This window comes from Aquarana catesbeiana, linkage group LG05 (assembly GCF_042186555.1).
Source record: "Aquarana catesbeiana isolate 2022-GZ linkage group LG05, ASM4218655v1, whole genome shotgun sequence".
In the NCBI taxonomy this organism is placed as follows: domain Eukaryota; kingdom Metazoa; phylum Chordata; class Amphibia; order Anura; family Ranidae; genus Aquarana; species Aquarana catesbeiana.
Genome location: NC_133328.1, coordinates 167094954 through 167112521, shown reverse-complemented (window position 1 = coordinate 167112521; position 17568 = coordinate 167094954). Strand labels below are relative to the sequence as shown.

General features: G+C 40.9%; 1 protein-coding gene across 1 annotated transcript in view; it reads right to left on the bottom strand.

Annotated features, from left to right (window-relative positions):
- The window catches only part of ENTPD3 (ectonucleoside triphosphate diphosphohydrolase 3), a 77023-nt gene extending 63843 nt beyond the window's left edge, over nucleotides 1-13180 (bottom strand). The window contains exon 1 of the mRNA XM_073630329.1: nucleotides 12970-13180. The gene's annotated coding sequence lies outside the window, so the exon portion shown is untranslated. The remainder of the gene's footprint in view (nucleotides 1-12969) is intronic.
- Between the last annotated feature and the right edge of the window lie 4388 nt (nucleotides 13181-17568).

The window sequence follows — 17568 nt, the reverse complement described above, 5'->3', positions numbered from 1 at the left end:
TGATATGCGGAAAGTCAATTCTAAATGACCTGTAGACCAAATCTTTAATGTCATCAGATGAAATTAACAGAGTGAATTGAATCGCATTGTTTAAACCACAAATCAAGGTTAACAGCATTGTAGTATATGACAGTTTCTCAATTTGAATACGAAACCAACTACTTATAAAGTATAATAATTCGCAGTGATAGTGAAATCAATTCCACACACTATGCAGTGCTGTGTAAATATCCAAATAAATAATGACCATACACTATTAAAAAAATATTTTCCATACAATGGTATAAAATAAATATGTGAATCCTCAATTCATACATGTATACCAATAAATAAAATTAATAAAAATTCCAATTTCAAAAGTGCTCTTGTGCTGAATTTTCTTGTGCAAAAGTCTACACATTAGTGTTCACTCTGTGCTTGGTGACCCACACCCATCAGACAGAAACTCACCAGATCAACATGCTTGTATTGAAGTCAAAGTACAGCAGTTCACAACAAACACAGTGGAAGGAGGCCCAACCAGGAAACACTCACGATGACAGCAGCGTGTAACTGAGCAGGTCACAGCCAAAGAGACAGCTTCTGTCTCGATGGGCGGAATGCAGCCTGCCCAGTCTTAACCCAAGTGGGGAGGTTCCCGGGAGATTGGTGAATTCCTACACTTTCTCTCCTCATCTGGAACTTTTTTCTACCGCTAATACTGTTCCTAACAGACAGGTTATTCTGCCACACCTAAGATGGCCCCCAGAATCACATGGACTTCCTCTCCCTCTGCAATGGTGCTGCAGTTGAATGCCACCTGCAGTGGAGAAAGTGGGCTGCATCTGCCTACATGCTAGCCGCTAGGCCACACCCCAATGTGGTTCATCCACAGAGGACTTTCCCCTTGAGAATAGCCCTCTGCGGACAAAACATGTCAGTGTGTACCCTAGCGGTGGCTGTGTACGAACGGTCAGTGCAGCTGAGATCTCCTGTGTTCAGAGCTGTATGGTGAGCGGTTGATTCATGGCTCTGGATGCAGCTAATTAATTTAGTTTGGGTTTCATATTGCAGCAGCAGTGGAATTATTGGTTTGCACATTAATTATACATTGAAAATGTATTATTTAGCCATAATAAGCGTGGAGTAGGGGTGTTTTAAGTACTTAAAAGTATACGCGTGGGCAAAATAATTTTGTAAGCTGCCACTTTTACTAAATAGTAAGCACCGACATGCATAATAGTTACACCGCAATCCCCTATAGAATGTCCTCAAACCCCCAAAACCCAAGGCACTTTAATGCCCTGTACACACGGTCGGACACTGAACGGACATTCCGACAACAAAATCCATGGATCTTTTCCAAAGGATGTTGGTTCAAACTTGTCTTGCATACACACGGTCACACAAAGTTGTTGGAAAATCCGATCGTTCTAAACGCGGTGACATAAAACACGTACGTCAGGACTATAAACGGGGCAGTAGCCAATAGCTTTCGTCTCTTAATTTATTCTGAGCATGCGTGGCACTTTGTGCGTCGGTATTTGTATACACACGATCGGAATTTCCGACAACGGATTTTGTTGTCGGAAAATTTTATAGCAAGCTCTCAAACTTTGTGTGTCGGAAATTCCGATGGAAAATGTGTGATGGAGCCCACACACGGTCGGAATTTCCGACAACAAGGTCCTATCACACATTTTCCGTCGGAAAATCTGACCGTGTGTACAGGGCATATCATGTAAAAAGTGACAAGCTTTCCTGGTAACCCCCTCCTGCACACACCCTCCTACTACTGCATAGCTCCCAACTGTCCCTGTTTTCAAGGGGCTAGCCCTCTGTCCCTCTTTCCTCCTTATTTGTCTCTCATTGTGGTCTAGTTGTATATAAAATGCACTACTTATCTATCAAAAAGTGTTTCCCAGTGCTAACCCTTTCATCCAATTTCTAAATTGCTGCATCTGTAAATTGCAAAAAAGCCAATATAAAGGAACAGTGGTGGTAAAAAAAAAAAAAAAAAGCACTGGTGGGTTTAACCAATCTTTTTTTTGTACAATTCTCCTTTAAGGGGGTGTGGCAGGAGGTGTGTCTTGTACCTACATACTTTTGCTAATAGTTGTCCCTCATTCCCAGCTCAGAACGATGGGAGGTATGCTACTGGCTAGTAGACATCTGCGCCATCAATAAATTTGTTTCGTTTCGTTCCGTTCCGCTTCGTATTAAAATTAATTTGTATTTCGTAATTCTTGTCCGAAATTTCATACGAAATACGAATTTTCGTTAGGTTCGTTAACTTTTCGTAACAATTACGAATGTTCATTGTGATAAATTTATCATTATGAGGGGCTCCCACCATCCCTGTGCTGTGCTGACTTCCTGGGTTTTTAACTTTTAGGTTTGTTAACTTTTCGTAACAATTACGAATGTTCGTTAGGAATTTGGATCCGAAATTCATAAATTAAATTTCATATTTCGTACAAAATTCTGAAGCATAGCAATTCGTATTTCGGATCCTCCCGAATGTACGAATTTACGGAAATTCGTACGAAACGAATCGCACATGTCTACTGGCTAGTGAGGCCATGTATCTTAGTCATGGCCCAGTTCTAATATATATGAGGAAGGTGGGGACAAGACAGATTTGGAAACAACAGAAGCTTGTCTAGATTTGCATGTCAGAGCACCCCAAGTTACAGAGGTCTGAGGGGCCTCTATATGGAGTCAGGATGGACATGCAGGCACAATATGTGTCTTCTATGCAGAGTAAATGGCACTTTGCAAAGTATTTATTGTGCACTGTTAAGCTTGCCGAATATAGCCATTGATAGCTCCTTGCTAAAAGAATCTTTGCTATTTATACCTTCACACACAACCTCTTATCTCATTGCAACAAATAACCTCTGATCCAACTGTATTTAGACTCTAATTAAATGCTTTTAAATAAGCTACTGCAGAGAGGCTGTAATCAAGTCTGCATGTGGTTCTGGCTACCACACTTGATGCCTGGCTGTAAGAAATGTGGCCCCATGCAGTTTTCCCCTGCTCAGGGAACATTTCTCCTGCAGTGACATCATCTCTGCATCTAAGCCTGAATAAGCCAAGGTGTACTTCTGTCATTTGTTCTACCTCTTGTATTTTGCTTGACAAGGTCATTATGTTTTTGCAACACATTTTTTATGAATAAAATTTTGACAAGCTATTTGAAGAAGAGTTATAATGTTTGGCTTGTGTTTGGAATCCTTATCATAAATTCTATAATTAGCAAAGAGGAAACTGGTGATAATATGAGAGTGACTGAGATTAATGGCAGTGAACTGGGCCATTGCCCATAGGCATTTTATTCTCTGCAGAGTCTGCACTGCTAGCACGAGACTAGAAACCACAAGATCTCAGATTACAGAATTTTTTTGTTTAGTTTGTATACCTGAGAAATAGATCATTTATCTCATTTGCAAGTGCCAAAAGACTCTTAGGGGTTAATTTAAAACATTTTTTTGCACAAGATTCACATAGATTTACATTTTTCTAATTGTATTTGGAAACAAATCCCTTCATTCTTTTTTCCTTCTCATTTGTTCCTATTTTTTGGTCTGATGTAAAAACTTCAGTTAAAAAAATTATTATTTAAAAGTAGAACTAAATCGACCAATTTAAAGTGGAAATTTAGTCAGAAAATTAAGTTCTCCTACTGTAAATCACTCCAGGCTGGCCTCTTTTTACAGGTATATATGTAAAACTCTAAAAATAAAATCCAGTAATACACTGTCTCACACTGCTCTGCACATCCTCAGTTGCTCTCCATTTTTAGGCACTGCCGAGTTTGTACAGGCCAATCTGCTGACAGCCTTAAAGTGGAATTAAACCCTCTTATCCTTTACAGCCAAGGAAGCTGCTTCTATTTGATCTGCAACTGCCACGGTCTTGCACGTTTGATCAGTTATAATACCAGTCAGTTAACAGTTTGACTTTGATTGGTTGAGGACTCAAGCAAATGTGACAGTTAGCAATACCGGCATTCCAGGAATGTAACTATTTTTTGAAACTATTAAACTGATGGGTTTAGTTCCGCTTTATGATTTACTGCTGTTCAGGAGCTCTGGGCTTCAGCAAAATGGCAGCAATGCAGGAGGCCATTTACATCACTTTAGCAATTTAGCATGTTCTTTGCTAAAGAACATTATTTTTTATTAAATTGTTATGGGTAAAGTTCCACTTTAACTGTTACTTAAACCAGTTACATTTAAGGCATGCTTGCATTTGGTTTGGCTGTACTTCTCTTGTGGATCACAGGAGTGCAGTTTGTTGTGCATTACTGTGACCCATTTTCAGCAGACAGCGAGCTGAAGCCCGCTGTCACCTGATGTCACAGAGTCGGTCCAGGCTCAAGCAAGATCGCGACAATGAAGTCGGGATCCGCCCACACACCTAGACTTGCACACAGCTCAGCCTCTCAGAGAGCCGATGGGAGCCTAAGCCAGCTGCTCCTGCCCACTCCACAGCCCAGCGCTCCAGTGAGCGAGGAAGGCCAGAGCGGAGAGCTGTGAGAACCGAGCGATCTGCAGTCTTAGATCACTTGGTTCCCAGTGTTAGAGCCGGCGAGGGACAGATGCAGCATCGGACTGATGCTGCATCCACCCAGGTAAGTATAAATGTGCAAAAATAAAAAAAATCCATACTTCTCTTTTAAGACAAAACATATTTTGGGTTTTGACTAGAGGGTAGTGGGATTAGAACACGTCAGGTTTTTATTTTTGTATGTTTCCTTGTTAGTTTTATTCACCCTCTCTATTTGTCCTGGTGACTACTATCACCAAAAGTGAAAAAAACACTGGGTTGTCACTAGAACTAGAATAAAGGAGAAATCTTCCAACGTGGAAACTAATTTTGGGGACCTTTGTGACTACCAGGGATTTCCTCACTTTGAAGGAATTCCCCCCTGTTGTGGCAATGGAGCAGGAGGTAAAGGAAAATGGGGCACAGATGGGCAAAAAACTGACAAGGGCTACAACCCTCCCTTAATTATTCAAAATGAACAAAAATGCCCTTCCATTCTACTTTAATCATCTCCTGAGTGTTTGAGAATAATTATTGATTTTTGGACCTGGAATCTCACTCCTGTTTCGTAATCATTGGCAGTTACCATTTAAGAGCATATTAAACAATTGTATAGCCTATAAATTATCTTGCTGAAGGTCTATTGAGTGCTTAATTGAAAGCTACAAAATTGCCTAAGTGCAAAACTGTGAGCAACAACAGGATACTGCTGGTCGGGATTAGGGATATTGGAAACTCCTAGGGTAAAGTCAAGGGATATTGCAAACATTATATTACCTATTTACCATAGGCAATATCAAAGTAGATAATGTCTGATAGTCCCAAAATAGACTAAAAATTTCAAGACACATTCAATCCTGACTGGTAGCTGTGAAATAATTCCAGTTCCTAGTAAGAACGTACTGATGCATAAAGAACAAAGCAGTAACTAGCGCATTGTGAAGTTCAGGTTCTGTTCAGGTCTAAACGTTAGCTTTTCCTGTGAGTTGCCTTCTTCCTACCTGGCCCACACCTCCTTCTATGGTCAACTGTGTTAGTATTTTTTCATTGTGTATTTTTCTTTTCACTACTTCTAGTATGACAAAATCTCGACTTGTTCTACACCACTGGTCTTCAGGAGTGAAGACTGGTGATCCACCGCTGCAGTCTATCTGCACTATTGACTGATCTTCTACCCAGCACTCTTGGTGACATCATCTCACCACTGCTGTATTTTTCTGGACCTGTGACGACCATCCAAATGAACACTCTGCAGTCCAGAAGATTATTATTAAATAAGATGAATATAGTTATATTACAATTATCATTTTTTATATATATATATATTTATATATATATATATATATCTTTTGTTGCCATCTTTTATCTGTTAAACAAGCAGTTGTCTACATTTGGCTTCACTGTGGAAACAGAATTACTGTTTGTACTGAATCATTTATTACATTTATTATGGATTCAGGGACTGGAAAAATATTTAGAGTGAATCTACTACAATATGTTATATATTGCATAGTAAAAGTGTTAGACTAAGCAGTATTACCCTACGTCATCCTATCATTTGAGTAGTCAAAAAGAGGAAAGTTTAATGCATGAATGTTTAATATGCGGTATTATGCCTTATTATCTAAGCTTTTTTGCAGTGAAAGTTCTAATTTTGGAGCAAAGATTGCTTTAGCATTTGCTACACGTACAATTGGCAGAACTGTAATATTATAGGACTCGTTTGAAAATATCTAGAGAACATAATTTTAGGTTTTTTTTAATGTAAAATAAAAAATATTACATTTTATTTAAAGTCCCACTAAAATCAAAACTAGAATCAAAACCTTTTTTAGTTGTGAGGCGACTTTAGAAGGGTAAATACTTCTGTTAAATTTTTATTAAAAATGTTATTGTTGTTTTTGACCCTGTTGGGGAGATTTAACCTCACTCATGTCCATATGATGATGACAAGAAATAAAAAAGAGTTGTCACAGAGAAGGGAAGACAATGAAACTAATAATCTTTAAATAATCCCTTTGTTATGATCTTTGAGTTTAAAATTGCCCCACAGTGCATGCAGCTACAGAGGTCAGTGAGGGCTTGTTTTAAATCATTCTTGCCGCTTGTTTAAGTGCATCATGTTAATCCTAACCATGAACTTCTCCTAAACACTTGAATGTCCAAATCCAATCCCAGGTTAGGCTCCTAAACTCTAGTAAGTGTGACAATTATGTGTCCTGCCACGGTGTGAAAAGTGTTGTGTGGAACTTGTATCATTCAGAGGAGACTGACTTTTTAGTTTGAGTTGATAAAAGCTGGTTTGGAACCTGGAGCCTTGAAATTTATTAGAGATCTGGGTGGGATGAAATCTCCATCCTGGGTCCATATTTTGTGAAACCACTAGCACACTAATTAGGCAGGTGTGTGCTAGGCTTTAAGGAGAGACCTAACAGGGGTTCTGGGCTTCACCCTGGCAGACTGAGGAGGCACACTGAGAATCTGAGCCTGTGCCAGTCCAGGGATGTGGATCCTGACTTTCCGAGCCTTAACCAGCTCTGTGACTTCGGCCGACAGCAGGCTTCAGACCGCTGTCTGCTGAAAACGGGTCACGTGAGTGCCAAATGAACTGTACTCCTGTTATCCACAGGAGAAGTACAGCAAAACAAGCTTTGGCTGTACTTCACCTTTATGCCGGTTATACATGGATGAAAATTCGACTTCGGCTCAGCAAGGACCAGACAAATTGTGATCCATGTATGAGCAATCTGATTGTACACAAGTTGATCTATCAATCGACTTGTGTACAACCAACCTGTCAGATTTTTCCTGAACTGATAATGCCACTGGCTACAGTCGGAAACACTAATCACTGTGCACTGCTGGCTAAGAATGCTCCCTGCCAAATAAACACAATAGCGCTGCAGGAGGGAAACCCCCATCAACATTGACTGTGTTAATGGGGGAATCAAGCTATTTTCTTTCGTTCCACCCATCTATGGCCTGCCTATATATTGTAAATATACCATTCAAAGGGAGCAAATAAGAAAAGTTAACTGTTGGGGTGTACATAGCCTTGTCATTAGAACACCTAAGTAAGAACTTGTTAAGCAAACATACCGTATGCTCATCTACATGTGGTGTTCTCATCCATTACAGTTAATTACAATTGGTTTAGGATATGTACAATTGTGTTTCATTGAGCATTTTGTAACTTCTGTAGCTCTACAAGGAAAAGTCAAACAATGGATTGGATTTTCTTGGCTGAAGGCTATTGTTCTCTTGAGATAAGGGCAGTATCAGGGATGTCTGCTCAGTACATAGAGATACAGGCTCAGATGAAACTAGGATATATTAACAGTTGTTCAGGCTTTTCTAAATTCTAGCAACAGCCACCCCATTTGACTGACAATCTTATCCTAGCAGTACACAATCGCCAACCCACCCATGAACATCAACATTGAAATGTTTTTTTTTCTAATCATACTTACCTCGGTGGATGGAGCATCAGACCAATGCTGCAGCTGTCATCCGGCGTCTCTGCCACCGAACACCGCCAATGGCTCGGTTCTCACTCCTCCCCGCTGTCAGTGAGCATCGCTCCTAGTCTGCTTCTGCACGCTCATTGGAGCAATGAGCTGTGGAGTGGCAGGGAGAGGCCGTTATAGCGGCTCACTGAAGCTGCCATCAATCAAGGCAGCTAGCAGATCCAGACTTGGGAAAATGGGATGACGCGCTGCCTCGAATGATGGCAGTGACGTCAGCAGAGAGTGGACTCCAGACCGCTCTACGCTGAAATCGGGTCACAGGAGTGCAAAGCAAATTGCACTCCTGTGACCCTTAGGAGAAACCCAGCCTAAAAAGCTCAGGCTGGACTTCTCTTTTAATGGTATGTATAATACATAAATACTAAACAAAGGCACGGGTGTATCAAGAAGTTAATCCACTCAGATAGAGTTTCCACTCACAGATCACTCACCATGTCAGGTGTTGTTACCGTAACCAAAACCGAATTGTAAACAACATAACCTGGTATAGAGCACCAGGAAAAAGGGGTTACAATGGTAACAGACGGATCAGGCTAGAGCGTATCTTAAAAATATATACATTTATTAATAAAGACAAGGTATGGCAAAATGTAATGTGGTATGCCAAAATGGTAACACAGCTTCACAATGACAATGGCTAACACAATGGTGCTACATAATTACATACATGTTGAGCACCAATGTATGTATGTATAATACATGCATTCTAAAATGCTGTACTTGCCATCTGTTTGTCAGTTTGATGACGGAGTCTTTTAAAACTAAAATGTAGGCAAACGTCTAAATACACAGATGCTTTACAGTACATACAAAGACTTTTTTTTTTCCCCGTAAAAGTTTTACATTTCTTTTTCTTCTGTCCTGAGATTTACAAAGCCTTATCACAAGGTACAGCCTGGTGCATGGCACCACTTACTATCTTATAGTAAAGGAATACATTGGTGTCATCCTCTCATCCCCAGCTTGCTGACTGGACAGTGAAGGCGTAGCAGCAGACTGACTAAGTCATCCCTCTACTTTGGGGGTCAGCAACCTGTGGATTGCGATCTACCAGTAGATTGCGGCCAGGTGACTGGTAGATCGTGGTCCGGGCTTGCTGACCCTCCATCCCAGAGCATCAAACAGAGTGCAATGCAGAGGGACCACTTGTAAAGTTGGAGCTGTAGTAGGGAGCAAGAGCCACATAAGCCAATGCCTCCTCTGTAGTGCTGGCTCCTGTCTCATGCGGAGTGATACCAACTGCATGCCACCTCTTATCCCGGCTAGTGGTCTCCAGAGTGGTGCCAGCAGCAGGAAAGAAGAGATCTTCAGGTCAGTGTGAAGCAATACACTGGGCATAATAGTATAGGGCTGCTTTCACACTGATGCGCTGTGGTTTACCCACGCCGCGTGTACAGTGCAGTGTACCTGCAGCTTTTCTGCAGGTTTGCCATGCTTAGCCATAGCCTTCTATTATATCCTGCGGGTTTGGAGCACTTTCTGAATTCAGGAGTTTTGGTGCGCTTTAAGAAATTGCACCACACCTGCAGGATATAATAGCTCAGCTAACCCAGGAAAGTTACAGATACACTGTGCTGCACTCGCGGTGCAAGTAACCCACAGCACATCAGTGTAAAAGCAGCCTTATAGGGGGCTCAGAACAGTAAGGGTTCATTTACATTTGTAGTTTGGGGGGTAGTAAAACCCCATAGACATGTTTTTATCACCCCCGCCCCAACCGCCCCCTCTTTAGATGTAGTGGCCAGGGCTGTGACATGTAGCAGTCACAGAGTTATACGCCCTGTCATGGTTGGTGGGTGTAGCACCTGCCAAGCATGACCCCTTCAAGTGAATGAGGCCACTCTGCAAATGCCCTGCAACTAGGGTTGTCACCTCATCCCTTTAAACCCAAAAACATATGAATTACACATGCAAATTTAATGCAGGTAAGGCACCAAGTGAGTTTAATTACCACCTTAATCACCCACAGAACCTGTCTAATTAACATATGTTCGGCTGTAAAGGGATGAGGTGGCAACTCTACCTGCAACCTTGTGCAGTACAGCAAACAGGGAGTTTAAGCAGGCAGCATTGTGTTGCTTTCTCACCACCTGCTTTAACCCCTTGGGCTCCGCAGAAGCATGCAGTTGCGGGCACTTGTAGAGGGGCCCCATTGACTTGAATGGGTTGCGATTGGCAGACAGTAGCACCCACCAAAAGCAAAAGGGGGTTTGATTCTTGCTATGGCATGTGTATAACTTTGGCTGCTGCCTCAGCAGCTAAAGGGGGTAGGGATTGGGGGTGGTAAAACCGTGACTCACCCGCAGGGCTTTACCACCCCCCAACTTTACGTGTGAATGAGCCCTGAGAATGCTGAATGCAACTAAGGGCTCATTCACAAGTGCAGCAGCCACTGCTGCTCCTCTGAAAAGTGATCTGAGTGTGTTTGACAGGTAGTGATGAGGTGATATGTCGCCTCCTCACCACCTGATTTAAACCTATGATTGCTGTACACTGCATGCGATTTTGACATGGTAGTATGGCAATTAGAGGTTTAAGTCAGGTGTGAGGCGGCGACACTGTGCACGGTGGTCTATTACTTCCTCCATGTTGTTCAGGTACATCTCCACCTCTTTAAGGTTGCCTACCCCTGCTCTACTCACTCTACTCTCTCCTCCTCAAGGCTCTCCTGACAGGCAACTAGTACATTTTCACTTGACATTCACATGCTCTGGATAGAATATGTTGGATGAGCTTTCTAAACAATTTGATTTATGTCACTTGCTTATTGCTACTTGATAAGCAGAAATTAGAGGTATCATATTCCAATGAATCAAAATTAGGTTTTATTAATCAGCGTTGACATGAGGTAAATGTGATTCTGAATGTGCCACAATTGGACTCCGTATATTGGGTATCTTAAAGCATTTTTCAAACTGGCTACATGTGTAGTTTTGGTGTAGTTAAATGCATGATCACATGATCAGATCTGTCCCAGTATAGTTAATATTACTGTTCATACCTTTGTATTTTGTAATGCGGTTCCAGATCCAGTGACACTAAAGCCACAGCTTGAGCATTTTGCATATCATGATTTTTTAACTGCACTGGAAATAGACAGGCCTACAGTTGAATGTCAGCCCTGCTCAAGGGTTGTAGCACTACGTCCAATATTATTGCAATTCTCGAACAATGTGTGACATGTATCACTAAGCATTTTTACTTAATTTTTGAGTAGAGAACAGTTAGAACCCCTGTCAAAAATTTTTTGTCATGTCCCAATCGGAGATTTACCTTGATTTCCTGCCAAGGTGGCAACACTGTTACAAAGATAGTAAAGACAGGTTTTTTTGTTCAACCTAGCGGGCTGAACAAAAAAGAACTGAGAAATTTCCATACTAACACAAGAGATGTTAGTGCGATCTCCCTTGCTGTGCCTTTGTGTTCCCACAGGAGCACTACTCCCCCCCACCCCCCCACCCCCATTAGAACACACTGATCAGCGCTGCCAGCCATTGGCTGGCAGTGCTGGATCAGCTGCCAGCTCAAGGCTTAGTTTTCCAGCATGCCCTTTGGACAGAAGCCTGTTGTGATACTGGCTTCTGTAGAACAGACAGCTATACACACAGGCTAAAAGTCGAAAGCGAATTTCAGACATTATATCGGTCCATCTGTACAAGGCTTAAAAAAAAGGAAAAACCTCCCCAACAAGCCATAGACATCAAAAAAAATCTCACGGAGGTTACAACTGTTCTGATCTTTAGCCAAAACTACAAGTAAAGGTTAGAGATACAGATTAAAGCAGGGGTAGGCAATCTTCGAGAGGTGGAGATCTACCTGGACAACATGGAGTAGATCAAATATCACGGGGTGCTGCGCCCTTATTAAAAAAAAAAAAGAAATTAACTAGCATAAAGACGGCATGAAGAAAACTTAGAAAAATCCAATAAAACTAATGTTACTGTAGAGTACATGCACATAACAGAATCATGTAAATCCTTGCGCCTGTGCTGTTTCTGGTCGTGTTCACAAATGTTTAACACAATTCATCCCTTGCTCCAAAATTACAATGCTGCAAAGTCTAATCAGCGAGGGAAAGGAGAATGAGGAAATGCTTTCTTCTGCCTCAAGCAATCTGATGACATGATCTCAGCCTCAGCAAAGTCAGTTGACTGGAGCTCAAGGAAAGCTTTTTAATGATAAAGTGTATAGCTTTTCAGTAATATACTATTGTCAGGCATTTATTCGTGCAGGTTTGTACAGTTAGTAAAAAAATACAATGTAACGACATCTGAACCCAAGGTTTACATTAACAATGTACGGTAGATAAGTTCCTGTTTAACAATTTAGATGATCCAAAATTTAATTGTGGGATCCGATGTGGGCTATCCATTCAGAGGTTGCACTTAAAATCTTAGCAAGGCGTTGCGCATCAGAAAAACAGGAAATATTGTTACATTTAGCAGCGAAAGTGTATTTTGTTTTCTACAGTATATCTATTTATACATACAATTTGACAATGGTAAAATACAGGTTTTAACTAAGCGTGCTGCTAACCAGCCCTCTGTACTGCAGCTGTCACTATGAAGTGCATGAGAAAAGATGATTGACTATACATTTGAAGCAAACACTAGGAAATAAACAGCTCATTTAAATTCCTATACATTAAACATAATGAAAACACTTTACCAGCCAGCCCTTGCAACAGCAGAAACTATTCATGCCAGTGATTTAAAGGGATGCCATTTTCTAGCATTAACAAAAATCACTAGATAAATAAAAATAATATTTGAAAAGTACCCACAGAGACTTATATATTCAGCTTAAAAGCAGTATACATGTGAAATATCAGTGGAAGACATGTATCTATATATTGAGTAACCCCCAAACAGGTTCATAGAAATGAGAAATGAGTGTATCGTGCTCTTACCAATTCCACCAGCTCAATGAACAATCAGCCTGGACCTGACAGTTTCAAATCACAGTACGCTGCAGCTCAATTAAATTCAGTAAATACACAATCCCATTTCAGCGAGCACAAGCACAGAAGTGATGAAACAAGGATGCACCAAGCACCATGTAAACGAATGGGTGCAGGAGGTAGCATTGTGTTATACAGAGCTGGTAACCACTCCTCCAGCTGGGGAGTACCCAAGGCATACAAAGACAAGAAAAGAAGGAGATTCATTCCACAGCAGGTAGTCAAAGAAGCACTGTCTGTAACAAAACACATTGCTTTGTCACCTAAAAAAAAATTGGAGTCCCACTGTGCATTGTCTCCAGCACTTTTATCCTAACGTATATACAAACCCAAACACTAAAAATAGGATTTAAAGCTCCAATCCAGGCAGTGATAAAACACACTAATAAGTGTTGGTCTGCATTCATTAAAAAAAATAAATAAATACATTTTTGAAAAAGCCTAAAGCTGGCCATAGATGAATAGAGCAGGAACCAGCTGAATTTTAAACAGTGTGTGGCCCTCCATGTTGGACATAGATTCATAGATTGACTTCTGTTGAACAGACAAACTGGAAAACTTTCCTTGAACAGTAGCTGCAGCAGCTGATCAGTGTTGTCTGACAGCAGTTGGAGCCGTCAGAATACAATGTGCAGACACGGGGGATTCTACTATACATCTCATTTGTGTGGATGGAGGAATCGGTTATTTTTTTTTTTCATTCAGCCAGCTGAATAAAATTAATACAGGTGATACTCGAAAAATTAGAATATCTTGCAAAAGTTAATTTTTTTCACTAATGCAACTTAAAAGGTGAAACTAATATATGAGATAGTTCAAGCCGTGATTTGTCATAATTGTGATGATTATGGCTTACAACTCATGAAAACCCCAAATCCACAATCTCAGAAAATTAGATTATTACATGCAATCAATAAAACAAGGATTGTACATAGAACAATATCGGACCTCTGAAAAGTAAAAGCATGCATATGTATTCAGGACTTGGTTTGTGCCCCTTTTGCAGCAATTACTGCCTCAATGCGGCTTGGCATGGAAGCTATCAGCCTGTGGCACTGCTGAGGTGTTATTGAAGCATCCTGGTCTTCCATAGCGGCCTTCAGTTCTTCTGCATTGTTCGTTCTCGTGTCTCATCTTTCTCTTGGCAATGCCCCATAGATTCTCTATGGGGTTCAGGTCAGGCAAGTTTGCTGGCCAATCAAGCACAGTAATCCCATGGCCATTGAACCAGGTTTTGGTGCTTTTGGCAGTGTGGGCAGGTGCCAAGTCCTGAAAAAATGTATGTACCGTGCTAACTGATAGGGAAGAAATAATACAAAACAGCTGCAGCTCAAAAAATGTGAGATATACACAAATCAAACAGTAACTATAAAAACATGAGCAGCGCTACAGAAAGTGAATATAATGTATGAAAATTAGTACAAATAAATAAGGATCAAGAGTCCATGATGGACCAAAATTAACAATAATTACAATATAAGTGCCAAAAAAGATTGTGACATAAAAAAGGTGGTAACAACATAAAAGGGTAGTTAAAATTAGTCCCAACAGTAAAAATGTGGAAACAATGAAAACTCTGTGAAAAAACTCATCCAAACAAATAAAAGGTGAGGTAAATCGGTCACACCAATAGCGATTTGTGAGAACATCCACCACCATATGTGCTAAACGCTTACCAGATGGCAAGCTTTGGATAGCTTGTAAGAAGCCTGACAATCAATGATAAGCAGCGTCACACACCACGGCTTTTCAATGAAGGGCCAAAAACATACAGGGTTGCTCCATCCAATGGGCGATCAGTAGGCAGGACCCAGAAAAATAATAAAACAACGGCTCTCCATAACGAACAATAGCAGCAGCCGGCCGGCTAGCAGTCAACGTCATGACGATGTCTTCGTGAGACAAAACGTACGTCGGAAGGTTGATGCGCTAACGTCATTGCTGACTGCCTCGTCCCGAACGGTTGACTGCTAGCCGGCCGGCTGCTGCTATTGTTTGTGTCTATGCTTTTATCTACTAAACACATGTAAGTGCAACTTTTAAGCATCATTAAACGTCATTTTACTGATTTACACTATGGACAGCCGTTGTTTTATTATTTTTCTGGGTCCTTCCTACTGATCGCCCATTGGATGGAGTAACCCTGTATGTTTTTGGCCCTTCATTGAGAAGCCGTGGTGTGACGCTGCTTACCATTGATTGTCAGACTGCTTACAAGCTATCCAAAGCTTGCCATCTGGTAAGCGTTTAGCACATACGGTGGTGGATCTTCTCACAAATCGCTATTGGTGTGACCGATTTACCTCACCTTTTATTTGTTTGGATGAGTTTTTTCACTGAGTTTTCATTGTTTCCACATTTTCACTGTTGGGACTAATTTTTACTACCCTTTTATGTTGTTACCACCCTTTTTATGTCACAATTTTTTTTTGCCACTTATATTGTTAATTATTGTTAATTTTGGTCCATCATGGACTCTTGATCCTTATTTATTTGTACTAATTTTCATACATTATATTCACTTTCTGTAGCGCTGCTCACGTTTTTATAGGTGCCAAGACCTGCTGGAAAATGAAGTCAGCATCCCCATAGAGCTGGTCTGCAGAAGGAAGCATGGAGTGCTCCAAAATCTCCTGGTAGAAGGCTGCGTTGACCCTGGACTTAATGAAGCACAGTGGACCAACACCAGCTGATGACATCAACATCAACACAGACTGTGTAAACTTCACACTGGACTTCAAGCATCTTGCAGTGTGTGTCTCTCCATTCTTCCTCCATACTCTGGGTCCATGGTTTCCAAATGAGATGCAAATTTTGCTCTCATCAGAAAAGAGGACTTTGGACCACTGAGCAACAGACCAGGTCTGTTTTTCTTTAGCCCAAGTAAGACACTTCTGATGTTGTTTGTTTTCAGGAGTGGCTTGACAAGAGGAATACAACATTTGAAGCCCATGTCCAGGATCCGTCTGTGTGTGTTGGCTCTTGATGCACTGACTCCAGCCTCAGTCCACTCCTTGTGAAAGTCCCCAACACTTTTGAATGGCCTTTTCCTGACAATCCTCTCCAGGATGCTGCTTGTGCACCTTTTTCTTCCACGCTTTTCCCTTCCACATAACTTTCTATTAATTAAGTGTTCTTGCATAGCAAGACCACTTACTGTTATCTCACATATATATTATTATTCTTATTATAGCCAAATTTACCACCCTAACTCCTCCCACAGCTTTTACACTACATAGACAGTAATATATCGAAACGTGCGGATTGTTCCTGATTGGTGTGCTATTACTTTGTGGAACGTTTCACTGAATGGTTCACGAAAAATCGTTGTTTTTGCGGCAAAATTGATCCCATAGGAATGAATGGCGAAATGTTCAAAACTAGAGTGGAAGGTGACAAAAGCTGAAAAATCAAGACATGATTTCTAAACTGCCACCACTCCCTTATTTTCAAGCCCACCTACACAAATCTTATATCATAACGTTCAGCTATCCCTGCTGCCACTAAACATGTCCACGGCTAAGCCATAGTCCTGATAGTTTTCACAATATGACCATTTGTTTGTAACTCATGCCGTCCATTGACATTAATTGAAACTCCACTCTAGCCACTTCAAATTTTAAGGGCAATATCTAAATTGCGACTGTGCCTTCATTTTTAACACTTCAGAGACTAGGTCTGGGTCTTGTGATTCTCATAATATATAGCTCTTCACTGTAGGATTTATAGTTTTTAAAATATGACCGTTTGAAGTACTGCACAGTTATTACAGCTATCATGATCCTGTGTATTGTGTTTTGAGCAGTGGTTGTGAAGCATAAACAGGGCATGAGCGTTGCCAGGAAACAGTGGTTGTAAACACTGATTATCATCAAACAGATAGCACACCTTCACCTCCATTCTACGTCAAGATGCTGAGACCCCCCAAATGCATGTGGTCATACCTTCATCTGCTAGGCTTGATAATCCTGCTAATGTTTTTATAAAGGTATGTTTTAATGTAACTGTGAAGCACTTTGGGCAACAACGTTGCAATTAAATGTGCTATATAGATAAATAAAAGTTGAAATGCATTTCTCACTCTATCAAGCTTGTCATGTGCACTTTTTAAATTTGATCAATCAATTGGTTAGTGTAATATTTACTATCTTTACTCACTCCAAACACTCCACACTTACTCTGCCCACTCCATAAAGTTACTCTGCCCAGTCCAGTTACTCTTCCGCAGTTACTCCAGCCACTCCAACCACACAACAGTTACTCAAGCCACTCCATCCAGTTACTCTGCCCACTCCAGTTGTAGACTACTTGTGGAGGCAAGAACACTTCACACAATTTCCCCAGAAATTGTAGCTTTTCTAGTGTGCTTTGATACAGCACTTTGGGAACATCCAACTTCTTTTGAGGCTTTCCCTCCTTATGGAGGGTGTCAATGATGGTTTTCTGCACAACTGTCAGGTCAGCAGTCTTTCCCATGATTGTGATTCCTACTGAACCAGACTGAGAGACCATTTAAAGGCTCAGGAACCCTTTGCAGGTGTTATGGCT